Raw genomic sequence first — 19,557 nt, 5'->3', positions numbered from 1 at the left:
AAAATACTGAAACCAACATCTGAAAAACGCTTATAGATCCAATAACAATATTTGAATCAAACAGCTGTATATCATTGTTTATCCTGCTACACTCATTTACTCTGTCAGCTCATCTTAGAACGTTTCATGTTATTGATAAACCAGCACTGTATTATTTAGACCTCATATTTTGTTGACTTAAGGTCGTTTAATAAATCATATGCACCTACAAACAAATATAAAACAGAACATAATTCAAGTCCACTATCAGTATGAATTAAATACAAACGCAGCATAAAAATATGATAATTACCTACAAAAGTTTCAAACCGTACACTAATATATGTAGATTACTTGGTATTGGAAAAAAATCAGTCATCAAAAGATGAAAAAGTGAACATTTGAACTAAAGAAAAGGAAAGTATGACAATAAAAGTAAATATTGTTAACACTAATGTGCGAAAACAGAAAGATGAAACGACAATTGCAGTAAAGTGAAGCAACATATAACTAGAAAGAATATTGACAGAATACGGAAAGAGAAATACATAATATAATAATAGCAATAATAATATGTGCAAATACAAATATATTGAGAAAGATGGATGAAGACAAGATGAACACAATTCAGATGAAACACCTAACAAGAATATCTGGAAGAAAGTGAAATAAATGTAGAATTGAACAGTTAAAAACTGGTTATAGATCATTGAATCAACATAACAACATAGACCAAGAACAAAGGTAAAAAACCAAATAAGGATGATATGAAGTGTAGAATAAAAACTCTAGATGGAATGAATTAAGAAAGGATTAGATTGCTACAGAAATTGGCACTGAAACTCTCATCCGATACCTGGTAAGGTAATGATAGAATAGAGGGAACTAAAAGCTATAGGATTTCTTCATATATAATATTATTAACTTCTTATTATTATGTGTAAAAACAAACATAGTATGATTTAAAATTACATGTATAGGATCACGTGAAACGTTTTCGGTTTATTACCAATGATACAAACGCAGCATGTTATTTTTCATTATTGCCATCCTGCGTAAAAAGCAAATCAAATGGAAAATATCTGGTTGTTTTTATGCAAGAGAGTAGTTTCATTTTCATAACGAAGAAAATACCAATTATTGTAATAAATAATATTTTGTTTCCAAGTCGTGATTATTTGAGTTGGAAACTCTCGCGTGTTGAACTGTTGGTTATAGTTCTGCATTTTAACAGAAGCATATGATGGTTTACTTCCATCTTAATGTTAGGTCAGTGACTTGGTATTTATTGGTATTTAAGGGTTCACTAAGTTTCACTAACTTTCCACAAGCTTGTTTGAAAGTTTTCGTACGGAGATTCGTCGTAAGCAATGATATAAAAACCAACTTTGGTTCGTCTTCAATGGAAAGCTTACAATGCAATTTTCAATTTCTGCAGCAACCACCGCTTTAATTTAGTGAAAATTGCTCTCTAAGTTGGATTTTCTGGAATCGTTGGCACTCACAATTACACTGTTTGACGCGCTTTTCGATAACCAAGTTATCGACTTCAGAGACTGAAGGTAAACTACAATCTAATGTCTTAACTTACCTGTTTTATGCTAAATTTTCCTACCAATGAATCTTCTCCCACGAAAATTACACTAAACTATACTATATAGAGTGGACTATAAGGAATTAGCCCTTTGTTCTTATTAAGGTACTATTACATCTAACAATTTCAATGGTCTCAAATGCATCCAATAATCTATTATTGGATATATTTTTCAACAATTTTACATTATTAATATGTATGTCATGGTTGTGATAGGCTATACCTGATATTCCGGTCCGTCTATATTTCAAATGAGCTCTTTAAACTGGAAAATAACAGATCTGTTAGTCTGCCCAATATACTTTCTGTCACAATCACCACAGCTAATTTGATATACTTCACACCTCAAATTATCCTAAGGATAAAATACCAAATTTTTCCAGTCACAATCATGACATAAATATTAATAATGTAAAGTTGTTGAAATATGGATCGAATAATAAATTGTTGCATGAATTTGAGAGCATTGGAGTTGCTAGATGTAAGAGTAGCTTCAATAGGGACAAAGGGTCCCGCTAAGGAGTTTTTACCACTGGAATTCATTTTCGCGGGAGAAGGTTTATTAGTGGAAAAACATTAGTATAAAATAGGTAGTCAAGTCATTAGATTTTAAATTACCTTCAGTGTAATTGTGAGTGTTGGTGAAGTGGTGGTGCAAATATTGTATTCAGTATGAAAACTGCACTTCTTCTATGGGAACTTTGTTATATGAGATAACGTTTTGTGTGAGAATAGGGCTGAAATTTATTATTGCACGCTATATTAACAATTCAATTTTTCGACTACTTCGGCCACGTAACAGGTAAGATTATAATTATATTAGTTTGGGGAGTATATTTGTGACCTCAGTCGAAATGGCTTTATTGTTGAATTGGAACTACAGCTGGTGCAAATGGGTCTAGCGGTGCAAGACATTAATATCCACCCATGAGTCTTGAGTGGCCGATTCTTATATTTCTCATAGTGGTTAAGTCTTGTCTGGAGAGACATGCGAAGTTACTTGGTTGAGGGTAATGTATAGAACGTAAGGAATTATTCAAGTTTTGCTGTCACGTTATTCTGACTTTTCTTTTGAAGTGAGGTTTTAAGTCTTCATAGATATTTATATTGTTGGTGATGGTATTAGTTGAAGCACTTTTTGCCTGTTGTTCTGGTACTCCGTTACTTACGATGTCAATGTGGGAAGATAACTCGATGATAATAACCGTTATTGTTTAGGATGTGTGAGGTTGATAGGAATCAAGTATAGATTGAACAATATTTGTTTAGTAGATGAAATTGAAACGAGTGAGTTTGTACATATTGCAACGTCCGCATCCAAGCATCCGTATATAAAATTAGATGCTACTAGTTGTTATTTCTTTGCAAGCGTTTTCGGTTTTTTATTTAGGTGTTGAGGGTTTGTCGTATCTCGTAAGGGATGATGGAATTTAGGCAGGTCAATACTATAGAAAAAGTGCTTGTTTGTGAAAGGACTATGCCGTCGAAAAGCTATGATAAAATAAATGGGATGTGTTTAATTGGTGAAATGGTTGATATATAGTATATATTTTTAGTGCTAGTTATGAATAGAAGGTAGACAGGGTTGAAGATGTTAGATGAGATCGAGGCAACATAAGAAAGGATAAATTGCTATCTCTTAATTTAAAGTGGGGGCTTATTAACTTCCTAGCTAAAGCTTTCTATAGGACTGGATCGATAAACATTTTGACAAAGACGTAAAGAAATATTATGCACCAAGATTAAAAGATGGAGGCTAGATTTGGGGTCAGAAATATATAAGTGACAACCATAATCTAATTACGACCGAATTAAGGCTCTGAATATTTTGAGAAAATTACTTTCATCAGCTCCTCAATGGTAATGTGATAGGATTTTGATAGTGACAGTAGTAGATCATTTACAGTACTTGCCTTTGATTTCTAGGATATGTTGTTTCCAAGTAAGTCGAATGTTAGGCCCACCATTTTAAACGGGAATGCGGAAGTTATCAATAAAAACACAGAGAGATATTTTCGGTGGTGGTCTGTGAAGTTTAATAATTTTGGATTTTGTTACGGATAAACTTAATCCTAAATGGTTTAGATTTTTGCTCAGAATATTCACTGTTGACTGAATCAGTCCAGTAGTAGTGGCAACGGAAGAGCATGTTATTCCAGCAGATCAAAAATAAATTGCGAGGTCACCGTTTACACCTGAAGAAGCGGCTGAATGCCTACAAATCACATGTCTTGGAGGTCTGAATCGAAATGGAACAAATGGATCGACAATTCGTATAACGCATGTAAAAGTGTGTTGGTCTTAATGGGGAGTATTTTGGAAAACAATAAAGCCATATCCATTCATAAATATCTCAAAACTTAAATAGCAACCCTCGTATTAAGAAGTGGGTGATAGTTTTGTTATTAATGGCACTCGTCATATACTAATAGGGTGAGGTAGCATCGGAAATGAGTTGACGAAGAAGATGTCTCCAGGTTGAAGGTAATCTCTGGCTATTCGTGGTTGAATAATTTAATAGCGTCTCAAATTTTTATGACTTGAAAGAGTGAAGTTAGGAGATTGCTTGTGTTTTATTGAAATTGATTATGTCTCCGATATGGACATGATGTTGGGATAGGGTGAAGGAAATATGTTGGAATTTGTAAGATTCATTTAGTAATTTGTTGTCCTGACAGAGATACGTCGATTTTTTTGGACTCTTCAGTAATAAGAACAGTAAAAGCAAGCAGAAAGAGATAATTTTTTTCCATTTTCCAATTGAATCCAATTAAATTCTTGAAAATATAACAGTCTTAAAGATCATTCACATGTGAGAACATTTTAATTTGTAATATATACAATATTGACTAAGGTATAAAAATTCTACATCCAATTGAGTTATGAATTAAGATATAGACAAATATTTAATCCAGCGATTTGTCCTTCATTTTCTTTCTCCCCACCAAATTTACCCTTGTATTCACTCCAAAAATAGAAAGATAGAAGTGAACTGTAAATTTTCGAAGTAAAACAAATTGTGATATACTAAGATGAATGGAGGTAGTTCAAGAGTTTATTTATCAACCAATATAGAAAAACATCCTGTCAGTAAATTGTCTCAAATGGAGGTCATACGTTTGATTTGACGTGAGGAAGGAAAAATACGAAACTGTTTTTCTAATACTTTATTTGACAGTAAATTGCAGCAAGAAAAATCCATTCACAATGAATTTCAACTCAGATTATAATACTGGTTATTGAGCCTAAAACTACTATAAACACATCTTCAATTTTGATAAATTATCGGAATATTTTGAGAACAATTCTATCAATTTTGATCTGGAAGCATACTGAATGTGATTTTGAGAATTATGATAGATCAAACGAAAGAGAAGAAATATTCACGAACAGTTGGGTAATTTAGTCAGAGCAGGACAAATGATGATAGAAAACTTATTAAAATATAATTATCGATATAAGCCATAGCAAAAAATAATTAAATCAATAAATTTTTAATTTAACGTAAATTCTTTTTTCGTTCAGTACTTTAGATTCAAATACTTTAGATCACGATTTTACCGAAACTACTGGCAACATTGTTTTGAAATTTTATATGAATATGTTTTGGAAGTAGTTTTGAACAAATCTTTTTCAATATTAGATTTATTAAAAAAATTTCCAGTGAACTTAAGCATCATTCAATTTTACAACAAAAAGGTACTCTTGATAAAACTCTATACTGTGTACCGTTTTCGGAATATTTTGATTTGAAAATTAAGTAAGAACCGATGTTCGTATTAAGTATTAATTTAAAAAAATCACAAAATGAAAATTTATATTTATGGTAGTTGTTCAAAATCTTTCGTTTTCACGAATACACATACTTATATCTAAAGAATCCATTAATCTTAACAAACAGTTGGTATTCAGCTATGAGGTTATGAAAGTGACCCTGATTTCTGTCTTTTAATTCTTGACGTGAATTTACCTCTGTAGCAATTCTCATTGACATGACCAATAATTTGTAGTTGATGAGGTACGTATATATTTCCATGAAAATCTATTCTCTTGGAATTTTCCAGTATTATAACTCATTTTAGGGATAGGTAGTTATGATATAAATTTTTCTCTATACATACTTTATCTTCAATGACTTACCTGAAAATGTTTTTATTATGAAGTTTAGTTTACACAGGAAAATTTTTCAAATCCCAGTTTCAAAATGTAGAGATGGTATTGGGACAGTATATGAGTGTCTGTAACAAAAGGAAAATACATTAATCAAAAAACGTTAATGGGAATAGTGAATTTTGAATCAAACCATAAAAGCTGAGGAATGACAATGATGGTGTGATGGAAAATGACTTTTCAGAGAGATTATACTGTTAGTTTTCGCCATGATTCTTATAATTACATGATCTATAGTTTGCCGTATGCAGTACAGTCAACAATCAATTATTTGAACAAATGTTTGGTTATTTTTAAAAGTAATGCAAGTAAATTTTGTCGATATGTCACACTAGACGAAACTTTGATACACCGTTATACCCTTGGAAAAAAATACAGTCGTAACAATTGACTCAAAAAAAGTGATTCCAAGAAAGCGGAAAACATTTTTTGACCAATAAGACTATAGACAGTGCTTTCAGATTCCTTCCAATTAGTGTGAGAAAAATGATAACTGGTTAATAATATATCGATTTTCTGACACTTTTTGACGCAAAATTAATAAAAAACTTATGCATTTTTTGAGGAAACTAGTTTTTTTCAGTCACGCTGGCTTTGTTGCATAAAAATAAACCACTCTGCGTTATGATTTATTGAACGCCATACGCCACACTCACTTGATCTGGCCGCTTCTAAGTACGTTTTATTCTCATACTTGGTGGAAAGTGATTAAATAATGGTTATTACAAAGACAATACTCATTATCCGGAAATGTAGCTATTTGAAAAAAGCAAATATGCAGTGAGTTAAATAGTTGTTTTGATATTTCGAAAGTAAAAGCTACATAAAAACTAGAAATAGAATTGAAATAGAAAAATACAAGATTTGATTATGTGTTTTATAAACATCAAAACTGAATTCAATTCATCAATAACGTTAGAGCCTTAAGTGATTGGTTGAACACACTATATTGCTTGGTAGATAACGGATTGAAAATTTGGTCAAATTAATCACCTGACCTACGGTTTTAAAAAGGTCGTTTTAAATTACAATGCTTAGTTTTTAGTTCACATTTCTTTTATTATTGTCCCTTGTTTCTAATTTGGTTATATTTATATTAATTTGTAAATTTTTGGAAATATAAGTTTGTATATATGTACCTATCTGACTAACTGACTGAATTGGAATATTTTTATCATATCTAATTCAGTTTTTTTGGATTTAAAATAGAACGCTAAAATTTGGCCAAGTTAACACGTATAAATATTACATCCCAAATTTTTGTGGCCACACTAAATGGTAATTCGACTGTTATTTGACCGAATTTACTACCGCCTGTACATAAATAGAAGCAAGAGTAGATAGAGAAGTAGATCTTCTGATTACAATTTTTTCGAGTTACTGAAAGAATTAGTTGTATTCAAAATAGCACTTAATAATGCAGATTTTGGTAAGGCTATAATAGTTCAGTGGAAGGCGAGAAAGCTATTTCTATTAATTTTTTCTTCTTCTCCATTGTTACGTTAATTTCTTAATATGAATTATGGATTAACTATTTAAGAAAATTATTGAAATATTTGTGATTATTCACCATATCAGTAGTCCAAGAAAGCAAATTCCTGGCAGTTCTTGCAACGTTTCTCACTTTTGTTAATATTCACCTAGTGGGCGATGATGCTTATAGTTTTAAAATATAATAAATCCGTTTATAACAAAAATAGAAAGATTCAAATTTCATTGCATAACCTAGAATATATTGAAAAAATGAGTATTGAGCAGTAGTTTCAAATATGAATTTGAATTAGGGAAATATTTTTGATAATAATTTACAAATTTCTGTACATATTTGTTCGTGTACGAAAAATCACTATTTTTATTCGAGCTGCAGTGTTTTAAAGCTGTAAGTATAATTTCGTAAATTCTAGGCACCTTCATTCAGTACATATCATTAATAGTAATAATATTTAAAGAGCGATTTTTGTGTGAAATCAAAAGATTCACCAAAATTCAAATAAAAAAAATGTCTCTCAATTTTCTCAATCCTTACACGGGGTATGATTCCAAAATATTTTTAACAATTCAGTAACTTACACGAGGGCTGCTCCCTGAGTTTTGAGATATTGCAACACTAATGTGGATGTGTCAAATGTGATATTGTCATTATGAAGATTGACATTTTTAATGGTGAACATGCTAAGAACGTCTTGTCATACGAATGCGATTTGAGTTATTTACTGTTAACACTTCGCTACAGAATTAATTTCGTGAAGGTCGTCCAAAATGGGTGTTATGCCAGAAAACGTGCGATGCTGTGCGTAAATTGATATTGCAAGATCGTCATGTGATAGATCTATCGTGAGATTGAGGCATACATGGACATTACTTCCACTCGCTTACATTCAATATTATATGAACATTTGGCTGAAAACAATATTTTCTCGCGTTGGATACTACATAAATTTTCAATCGCTCAAAAAACGATTGGTGCAAAGAAATGCCGAAAAAATTCTATCACAGAAATCAAAAGATCCTGACAGGCGACGAATTATGGATCTATACATATAAAGCTAAATAACTATCGACTATATCGGTCTTTCAAGACGAGCTAAATTCAAAAAGGGTTGGTCGCGCACGAAGCAAATGGTCGCCTGTTTTTTCGAAATAACTGGATACGTCGACACTGTTCCATTGGAGCAACGTACATCGGTCAATTTTGATGATACGCCAGTATTTTTTTACCAGAAGTGTATTCCTCATCACGATAATGCGGGCTTTCACAAATCAATTCAATCAAAAACGTTTTTGAACAATCGAAACATCGAATTGATTTCTTCTTATTCCCGCAGATAAAAATAATTTACCAGGTCAATGTTTTTCTACACCTGTAGAAGCAGCTGATACCTCAATCTGAATGGTTCAAATGCATGCAAAAGTTTATCGATCCTCATGGAGAATATTTTGAAAACAATGAATTCAGATCCAATTATAAATATTTGTTTTTATTTAGGAATTGGCAATAGCTTGGACTACAAATTTTACCCAATTTCAAATAACGAAAGGTGGTTCGGGAATATGTTAAACATGGTCAATAGTACATTTTTTAACTCTTTTGAACTGTTTTCGTTCATCCATTACAACTACTAAATGTTTTGTAAATCAGAATGAATTTTTCATATAGACAAAAGCTACTTCTCAAAAATATCATTTATTTGGCTAATTAGTTGATTATAAAGATTAAATTATGCATTTTTAATAAGTTAATAAATTAATTAGTGGTACAAAATGCAAAAACAAAAAACAATAGAATTGCGAAATAATATTTCTGTATTTCACATTCTATTTGATTACCATTGATTAAAATATAGTAGTGCACTCAATTGATTGTTTAATTTGGAATTTATTTGGAAATAATTTCATAGTATTTGTTTTCATAATTGGTATATTTATTTAAATAACATATAATTGCAATTAATAGAATTTCACTGTAAAATTTAGTAGGTAGTTGATTACGAAATGAAGAAAGCTGAAAAAATAAAGTAGTGATCAAACCAAAATATGAAAGATTGTATAATGAAATCCTGGCCGAATGAAGTAGGATGATAGTATTAAACTTTAGAACTGATTTTGGAACGATTCCGAAGAGATCTTAATAACAGTAAGTCCGAATATTTATGTTAGTTTACACTAATCCTTATCTTTCTGGTGTAGAAGGCTGCAAAGCTTTTATAACAATTTCATTGAACCTGAAAAGTCATGATTATTAATTTTTAAAATTGTATTTATTATTATTGTATTTGCTACGAGATCTGGCCATTAAGTAACAAGACTGGTTAAGAAAAAGGGTTTTTGATAAAAATTATCCTGAATTCGAATGCTTTCCTTCAATATACTCCCCTCTCCTCGCCACACAACTTTCCATACGTTTTTTCCATTGATTGAAGCAGTGCTGGGAGTCTTTGGTGAGCACCTTCAGGAGCTTTGCCGTTTTCTGCTTTACCGCTTCCATCGACTTAAATCTGGCCTCTTTCAAAGCAGATATTTTTCTTACCTTTCAAGGAAATCTGAGCAGACTCGTTGACGCACACCAGATAGAGCATTGTACCCATAGGCCTCTTGCAACAATTTATAGCATTTAATCGGAGTTTTTTTCAATTTAACGAGAAATTTGGGATTGAAACGTTGCTCCTGTTTTTCGTCACACATGGTTTTCGGCACGAGATAAAAAAAAGTTCGTTTCAAACCGCTACTGCACAAATACCATAAAAGTGACGGAAATGTGTTGTGGAACGTACATAGACAAAATATCTAGATACCTAATGCACTACTCGTTTTCCACCCCACCCGTCAAGGGCGTCCTCTAGTAGTCTCGTTATAAATAGCCAGACCTGGTATTTCAATTTTCAATCAGGTATATGCGTAAATGCTGATATAACAATAATTTGAAAAAAATGAGGTAGAAAATACTTGAAAAGAAATAGAGTCATTATATAAATGTATAGGATAATTTTGTAACTGAATTTTCAAGTTTTGGTATTATTCTACAAAAAACAAAATCGTAACTATTCAATCATTAAAATCCCCCGCGTGTGACAACAGAAATATGCATAAAAGCAAAAAATGAGTAATTCCAAGGAAAAATCTGATATACAAGAAAACACAACTCAGTTATAAAAAACCAGTAGTAGAAGAACAAAATCATGATTTAGAAAGCAGTACAAGTCTTGGTGATATGAGAAAGTGACTTCTTTCTGAGGACATTCTGTAGCAGATTATCCAGCAGTCAATCAAAAAGCTCATGCGCTTACAATACAAAATATCACAAAGATACATCAGAGAACATACAAAAAAGAGTAGCAGATGAAAACTTGAAAAATCATCCATTACTTTGTACGTCTACAGTTTCATTTATTATATATATGCATCTAAATGTTCTTGATTTTAGGTCTCTTCTGTTTCAAAATTAGTCTTTTTTGATAGTTTTTAAAATAATGATAAATTTTGACGTTTCGACTTTTTTTTAAGTCTTTATCAAAATTTGAATAACAAAATAAGGATAAAATCAACTCTTCCAATAAGAAAAATTAATTTTTTCTTGGTTTCCACTTCTCAAATATATTAAATTTATTTGAATTTACAAAATAGAGCTATAAATTTTACTTAAATTATTTAGATTTTTTTTATAATTTATAGCTTTCTCGTTCTTATGAATGTGAACCATTCCTAAAAATGTATTATCCAAATATTTAACTAAATTAAAATTTAAAACAACAAAAAACAAAAGAAGTAATATTATATATCAAATGCCTTGTACTAATTGTGACGCTGTCTATATAGGGCAAACATCTCAGTATTTAGAAAATAGACTAAGAGGTCATCATTACGATAAAAAAATAGAACGCATTAATGAACCATGAAATATCAAAAAAAAACAAATTCAATCAAATTCAATTATAAAGATTCAATAATTCTTGAAACGGAATCTAATACACGAAAAAGAGAATTATATATATATATATATATATATATATATATATATATATATATATATATATATATATATATATATATATATTCGTAATTACATTACATTCGTAATCCATATATATATATATATATATATATATATATATATATATATATATATATATATATATATATATATATATATATATATATATATATATATATGGATTACGAATCCACTGAAAACGGTCACTATTTATGGTTTTTAAACAAATACTAAACAACAAGGTATCTTCAAACTTGGAACATATGCTGTATATATTGTGTACAGTCTAATACAGTGTAATTTTTCAATAAACTATCGCCATCTCCAGGTCTAACCATGTATTTCTGAGACCATCCTCGTATATCGCTAGTAAATATTTAAGCTAGTCAGATGAATGACTGGTGATTCGTTTTGCTTTTAGCTTACAACCCAATGTTATCCATGAACATTTATTATTATCAAGATTTTTGTAATTATATCAATAATATTTTAAAAATAAGTAATTTCTTCTTATAGTTGACGTCTTGGCTCATTTCTCTTTAATTTTTTTGCGCTTAAATCTAAATTATAATAAATTAAAATTAATTGTTATTTACCATGCGTGGCGAGAAAAAGTTCAAGGTTTATTTCCTAGCGGTGTAGCTCATATCCTGTGAACTCCCTTCCACTTTCTTTTCTTTTTCTTGCATCAAACACCCGAAGTAATGCAATTTCCTGGTGACGGCTGCCGACCACCGCCTCAATATCGACCACAAAGGGACGACAAATGCTGAAAGGGGAATACAGAGCACGACACTGCTATAATTTTCTGCACCATTTCTTTCCAACTGTTTCTAAATGTTTATATGAACAAAACCATTGAACTGATTCAATTTTTCGAATTTAAGTTGTAATTCTAATAATTCTGTGACAATTCTAATTTTTGTCAACTGAAAAAATTTAGAGTATGATTAACATTATTATTGAATTACTGAATGTCGGTAAAAATGCCTCAAGACTAATGAGGAAATTTGTGATGATCAAAAATAGATTTATTAAACAAGATTGGACCTCATATACAGGGGGAGAAGGTTGAAAGGTAGGCTGAGAAAGAATTATAAGGATTTCAAGCAGAGTATCATACTGCCTAGGTGTTTCTAAAAACCGTAACAGTATTATTTTGTCTCGAGGAAGAAAAAAAGTATAAAACAAGAGTACGACTGTTTGCAACAAGTTGGATGAACATTTCATGGTAACAAGTAGATGAATAACATCTTTTATCCCAAAAACATTTTACATTTCTGAATTGTCTTGATTTTAAGTCTAATCTATTTTGAAAATAATTATTTTTTTCCATGATTTTCGAAAGACAGATGAAAATTTGACGTTCCGACTACTTTCAGCAATTGAAAACGCTCCGAAAAATGGCGTCCTTTCTAGAACGTGTTGAGTTTGTAGCATATTTTCCAACGAACGATTCCGTTATACAATGATTCGAAATAATTAGAGATGCAGCATAAAGCACCTACTGTGTCCACCGCCAACGTCAACATATGAAAGAGACCACAACCGTACATTTCTATAGTAAGCATCTTGACAAGGCGTACAGCGTGACGCTGTACGCGACTGACGGCGTTTATAAGAGACCATAACCACAGGATTTTAAAACTATTGTATAATGCGACAAATGAGACGAATAGTTAACGAGTTAACATAATGAGTTGGAGAGTCTTATATAATGATTCAAATACCCACTATTTATACCTAGAAGTATTTCTTTTTCATTATATTATCTTTCTAATTTCAATGCACATTTCACATTTTCTCAGCAAAACTCTCATACATCCACCAATATTTAGACTGTTATCATCAAACAAGCTCTCGATGTTGATTATTATGACAATGCATTAAAGAATTATAAAGTATGATAGTTATTTTTTTATTACACATCATAACGTGTCAGGAAATCAGCATAATGTTTTCCAGTAATCGTTTCTCTTATAATCAAAAAAAGATCACACTTGGGATCCCAATCAACTTTGAGCGACTTGTGAAATATTGCATACTCCATCTTATCAGATCCGTCAAATACAAAATATCCAATGAACACCATGGAGTATTTGAGATCTCCTGCTCCCGTTCCTATATTGGCCAGACAAATCGAGCCAAGGCACACTTGTTGTCTGTCACCAATTACGACATTTCCTCCACCCTTGCCCAGCATCGTGTCCATACCGGAAACACAATCGATTTTAATAAAACCAAAACTATCGCCCTACACTCCTACTTCAAGTCCGGATTATTCGAGAAGCTATCGAAATAGAGAAACGTCCATACTATCTGAACACAAAGGACGATAGCCAGAGATTGCTGGCAACTTGGAAACTCCCCGAGAAGCCGATCTTCGCACATTTATTAACCCTCTCGCCAATAATATAGTTTCCACGCGTGCCAAAACCCCAAAATTTGCCAATAAGTCCTCTATAATTAGAAAGTCCAGGCGAATAGATCCTCAGTTAGCTCAAAACCAGCAGTAAGGAGTGGGTCAGTGTCAACAGTGTTCTTGATGAGATGCATATTATTTTTATTTTCTATTTTAATCATTCTATATTTTTTTGTATCAGCTTTTCAGTTTCTCGGTAAAATTCCAAGGAGCAGGCAAATTAAGAAGTCAGCCAGGAAAAAGAGGTAATTCGTTGCGTAAAGTAAGCGGATTGAGACCATGGAACCGGATCAATGAACGACCCCATTTCGAAAATTCTCGACATTATCAAGAATAGGATGGGGGTAGGGATAGGGTGGTTATTCGTTCATTAGTAAGAAGTGATCCAATTCCGTAGTCCCAATCTGTCTACTCCACGCAATGAATTACCTCTTTTTTTCATTTGTTTCAAAAGTCTTAATCTGCCTACTACTTGGAATTTCACCGGAGAATTGGAAAGCTTCAAGAATACTGTTGACAGTAACACATTTACTGCTACTGATTGAGCTAACTGGGAAGCTTGTCGCCTGAACCTTGTAATAATAGGGGACCTGTTGGCAAGTTTTGGGGGTTTGGCGCGTGTGGGAAGTATATCATTGGCGAGAGGGGCAATAAATGTGCGGTGATCGGCTTCTCTGGTTATAAGCCATGCTTGGCCCAGTCTTGGTAAAACTCTGATGTGATAACGATGGGCCAAGCTTGGTCGCCAAGACTGGGCCTTCCTAAAATTCCAGGGCTGGGCCAAGCCAACAACCAGGACTAAGCCAAGCTTAACAGCAAGGACCGGGCCAAGGTTTAATATCAAGATTTATTTATTACATAACTTTCACTTCTTCATCTTTATTTATTTTTTATTTAATATGAATTTAAAAATAAGCAAAGCAAATTTTTATACTCAATCTTATTCTTACTCTAATTATCAACATGATTATATCAGTTAATTAGCTAACTAAAAATATTCACTAACTCAACCACTTAAATTAGCGTTAGCAAATAAAATAAAATTACATTTTAAAAAATTATTTCTATCTAAGTCAACAATAGTTTTCTCTGTTGAGCCTAGCGTGTCCACCATTCCTATGTTCTGCTCCAGATACAAAAGTACTTACTGCAGTTATCACTACTATTTTGTCTCTTGCTGTTTAATATTTTGCCGTTAAAAATTATGAAATAATGATTATAATAATTAATCCAAGTTTTACATAAAAAGAGAGCATTAACTTACTTTCCTAACTTTGTAAGTTTCAGTTTCCTGGAAACTCAGTTTCCACACCCACTGTATTCCAGGTGAACTTATTAATTGCACAAATCTGTACCACTATCGTTCACCTTACTCACAGAGCTGATGTTCATACTTAAATTATGCACGCCATCTTGAACTCGAAGATATGCATCAGACATGGTTACTTTTAGCAGTAATAAATAATAAAAAAATGTGATAAGAAACACACACACTGAATAAACTGGAGATCGGATTGATTTGTCAGCTCTGGAGTTTCCTGAAATTCCTAAATATAATATTACTAACTCGTCCACAACATGACCATAGAGACAGTCATTTTCGGTTATAATGGAACCCTAAAATCTTCCGAATGCGACGGCGCCCTTGATATGCTTTTTTTATAAACAGCGGCAAGTTGCTTAGATTATTTTCTAGAACTAATTTCTAGGGAGTTCCTTTTATTTATTTCTATTAAGTAGTGAATATTTAATTTCACAAGTAGTGATAAGTTAATTATTATATAAGTTAGGTAAGTTTAGTGTGGGTGTTTGAATAAATAGTAAGTAAGTAAGACAGTGTTACGAATTCACCCCACAGATTGAAATAGTATAAATGAATAAAAAAACATGACAATAAGTATTGAAACTAATTTATCCGTAACAGTATTGTGAAATTTTGACAGATAATGATCAGAATAAAACCAGAAACTATCAATTTCTTCACCAAATAGAAAGGTTGTCAACTTCCTCCCTTAAATTACGATAACAAATAGGTGATTTTACCAGTATGAATGAATGAATATAATTTTATATTCTTCATCACACAAAAAATACTGAAAAAATGAACAATAACAAATTAACTGTTCTATTGTCTCCAAACCTGTGTCAACAAATTACCTTAAAATCTTTTTCACGAATATATTATTCATTCCATATTTCTTTTAGCGACAGCCGCTTTCATCATGCTTCCTTGTCAGGAACATTAAGCCATTTCGGTAATTAAAAAACGTCATCCATAAGAAGGCGGTGGCTTTCAGTAGGCAATACTCATTAAAACGAAAAAGACTGGTATATCTACGCAGAGGTCCTTTTGTCTTCATTCTTTCGTACAAATATAGACTCCCAAAAAAAAGGAGCAAAATCTTGATGAACTGTGAAACAAAAAATATCGCAATTCCTATTTTAAGAAGCAAAAAATATTCCAGAAAGCAAAACTCTCAATGAATATAGAATAAAAGCTTTCAACTGAATGGAAACACGTAAAAAGAAATGTAGAACGTGAAAATATTACATATCATGAAAATTGGAATCCAATCATCATTTTTTACCTAGTTTGCTAGGTTGTTACTTCTGAATGATTTATGCCTTATTGTATGACTAGCTTTATATATTGAAGATAAAAGGAATAGGAAATAACATAATAGATTATATTCAATCATCACAAAGATGTAGAACTTTCGAAAAAGTGAAGAAACTTTATTATTAAATGTTTTGTTAGTCTGACATTATTGCGGATAACACTATTTCTTGTACATGGAAGGATTGGAATAATTCTGTCAAATTACAGATTGTCGTATTCCTATAATATAATTTGCTCTCCTAAAAACGGTTTTCACAATTATGGTATTTCCTTCAAATTGGATAAGAAATTATATTATACTAATGACAATTTTCAATATGAATTAGATTTGCGGGCTAAGTCGGAACTGTTTATCTTAATACTTTTGTAGATGTATCAGTACAAACTGGACTAAAATCAAAACACAAATAACAATAGCCACATGTCTGTTTTTTGCCAACCGTTTATTAGAGCTCTATTGGATGGCTTTATCCCGAGAATTCTTAAGAGCATAATATATAAAAAAATCAGTGGTGGACCGAGAATTTATTTATTTGAAAGCAAGTGGAAAACAAAAAAAAAACGTCAACACGGAATGGACTAATACAGAACTATTTATTATCAAACTTGGTGTCACTGAACCGTATGTAATAGCGAAATGCAGTTCCTAGAAATGGGCATGAAATAAATTTGTGGTGTTAAAGAATCATGGAAGTGAGCTTGATGAATGGTAATGTGCTAAAACTCATTAATATGAGAAGTTATTTCAAATTCTAGCTTATTAACAGAAGATTATGTGAATTTCTTAATAAGAGAATTAATTTTGAGTAGAAATATATGAATGACGTATAAAAAGCTTTGCAATTACAACAATGCTCACCGACTACCATATATACACACGATATCTTCCTAACTTTCTTTTCTAACGATAAAACTCTCTCTATTAATTACTTCCTTATTACACTGGGATCAAAGAAAATCATTAGAGTCTGCAAATAAGTTCAAGCTCATATTCACAATTTGTTCCAAGATCTTTGAAGAAATTTGATCTAGCATGAACACTTGGAAAACACAACATGTAGAAATACCTTCGGTTGTAAATGGGGGCTTTCTTCGAAATTGCTCCATTGAATATAGACTTCAATGGTCAAACCCATTCTTATATACGTTGCCATGGATGCCATGCCATGAATGTTCAATCACTTCGATGAACAGTAACCGGCAACCATCAATGATGAGGGTTTGGGGGCACACACACATCATTAAGTACAGGGGATTGCCCGCAATACTAAATAAAGGAGTCACCTGGTACATAGATGGCTAGGCCTGAGAAGGCTTTTGTGGAGGACACTACAAAATTAGTGAATGTTTGTCGCATGAAAAACATGCTTAACGTATCACAAGCCGAAGTACTGATGGAATGTGGACGTGCTATAATCAATCGACTACTCAAAAGAAACACATGAACTCTGTGAAGATCAATGTAGCCACATCAACCCCATAATAATCTAATGCAAAGAAGATTTCATCACATAAAGTATGGGAATTGGGTGAATTCCCTAATTCTCAGGGTGGTTTAATTTAAATTGTTGACTTTTTCAAAGTATTTCGATTGAGAAATCACGTCACGTAGAATTGGAAACAGTTCATTCACTCTTCATATTAGTAATTCTGATACTAGTCAAGTCAAGAAGACGTACATCGGGTAAGTAAAAGTACTTATGATTTATACGAATGTTTTTCTTAATCAAAAACTCTTCCATGGAATTGTTCAGATTTGTCTCAGCCCCAATTCAACAGTGGAAATTTTGGAACCCTGTCCACATTTTCATCGGTTCTTCCATCTGGAGGCCTTCTGCTGCTTGACTCATCTTTATAAAAATGCTTCCAACTAACGAAACAACTGGGCTCTCGACAAAACACTCTCTTGTGAAATTTCCTTTTGTACTATTCTCAACAAATGACTTTTGACTCGCCTATCTCGTGCTTCCACAAATAGCATATCAACAATTTAATCTAGAGAGTCAAGGGATATACTTAACCCTGATAGATATCGAGAAAGGTTTCGAGTTTCTCAAAGCTCCAAACCTCTACCACAAATATAATTATCTGTTATGATAGTTTGGATAAACTTTATTATTTTCATTCCTTTCCAATGACTTGGTCAATCATAGAACATTAAACTCAAATATATCTGATATACACCAAAATCACGAATAATAAAGCTAATACGTAAATCCTTACTGAAACAATGTGGACAAGAAGTGGTTGAATTTGAAGCACCTGACAAGGGCGATTGAGGTTCAAGTCCCACTTGACTATTTGTTGTTGTGTATCAAGTGATTTGCTTTGCCGAAGCGATGCTTAGCGGGCACCCTTCGATAAATACAAAATTGTTGTCTGAATAAATATTTATTTCTCAATAATATAATATATACAGTGAATTTTTTTATTTTCGTTTCGAATTACATTTCATATTACTTGACAGTATCGTTAAATACTCAATTCATTTGTCGAAATGATGGAGAATTTGTGATTTGGTATACAAATCGGATCTCATAAGAAGAAATCTGGAGCTGATAAATTTACGTTATACGAAGGTTGCTACTTAAGTTTTGACATAGACAAATGAAAACTATATAAGATATAAGTATACAACAAGAACTATTCGGCTGATTACTCTTCAATTCGATGTTTTGCCTGGTCAAAAACGTTTGAACTGATGTGTAAAAACAATCTTGTTGGAGAATGAAACGTCTTCTTGTCTATTTCTTTTCTGTACTATTCCGAATTTCCCGTTCTACGTTCCACTAATGGAACGGTAGCGACCAGTTATTCCGAAAAAACGGGATACATTTGCCTCAAATTACTTCGTATGCGAACAACTTCTGTTGGATTTGACTCGTCTTGAAAGACAAATCGCACGAAAATAATTCCATTTTTTAACCAAGATTAATGTTTCAAGTATCTGTAAATGACTCAAATAACACTCGTATGACACGTTCTGAGTACGTTCACCATTAAAAATGTTTAAATTATGTTATGATTAAAATGTCATATTGGAGATATTCACTTCAGTGTTGCCATATCTAAAAACTTAAGTACCAGGCCTCGTAAATTTGGAATTATAAATAAATATGATCAATTCATGTGCAAGCTTCTGTATTGTTGTTTCGTATGTGGAAAGTTCTAGAATTAAAAATTATCGATACCTAGTTTGTTGTCTTTATACTGCTCATTTGATTTATTCAATATGTAATTTGATTTCTTTTGAATTTTTGAAAAATTGAATAAAAGCATATAAT

General features: G+C 31.9%; 1 protein-coding gene across 2 annotated transcripts in view; it reads right to left on the bottom strand.

Annotated features, from left to right (window-relative positions):
- The window catches only part of LOC130903759 (glucose transporter type 1), a 555,907-nt gene that overhangs the window by 266,222 nt on the left and 270,128 nt on the right, over nucleotides 1-19,557 (bottom strand). For both annotated transcript variants that reach the window (XM_057816014.1, XM_057816024.1), the window contains one exon: nucleotides 5,714-5,811. The gene's annotated coding sequence lies outside the window, so the exon portion shown is untranslated. The remainder of the gene's footprint in view (nucleotides 1-5,713; nucleotides 5,812-19,557) is intronic.

This window comes from Diorhabda carinulata, chromosome 2 (genome assembly GCF_026250575.1).
Source record: "Diorhabda carinulata isolate Delta chromosome 2, icDioCari1.1, whole genome shotgun sequence".
NCBI classification, from domain to species: Eukaryota; Metazoa; Arthropoda; class Insecta; order Coleoptera; family Chrysomelidae; genus Diorhabda; species Diorhabda carinulata.
Note: the sequence above shows the minus strand (reverse complement) of the source record. Positions and strands in the feature narration are given on the sequence as shown.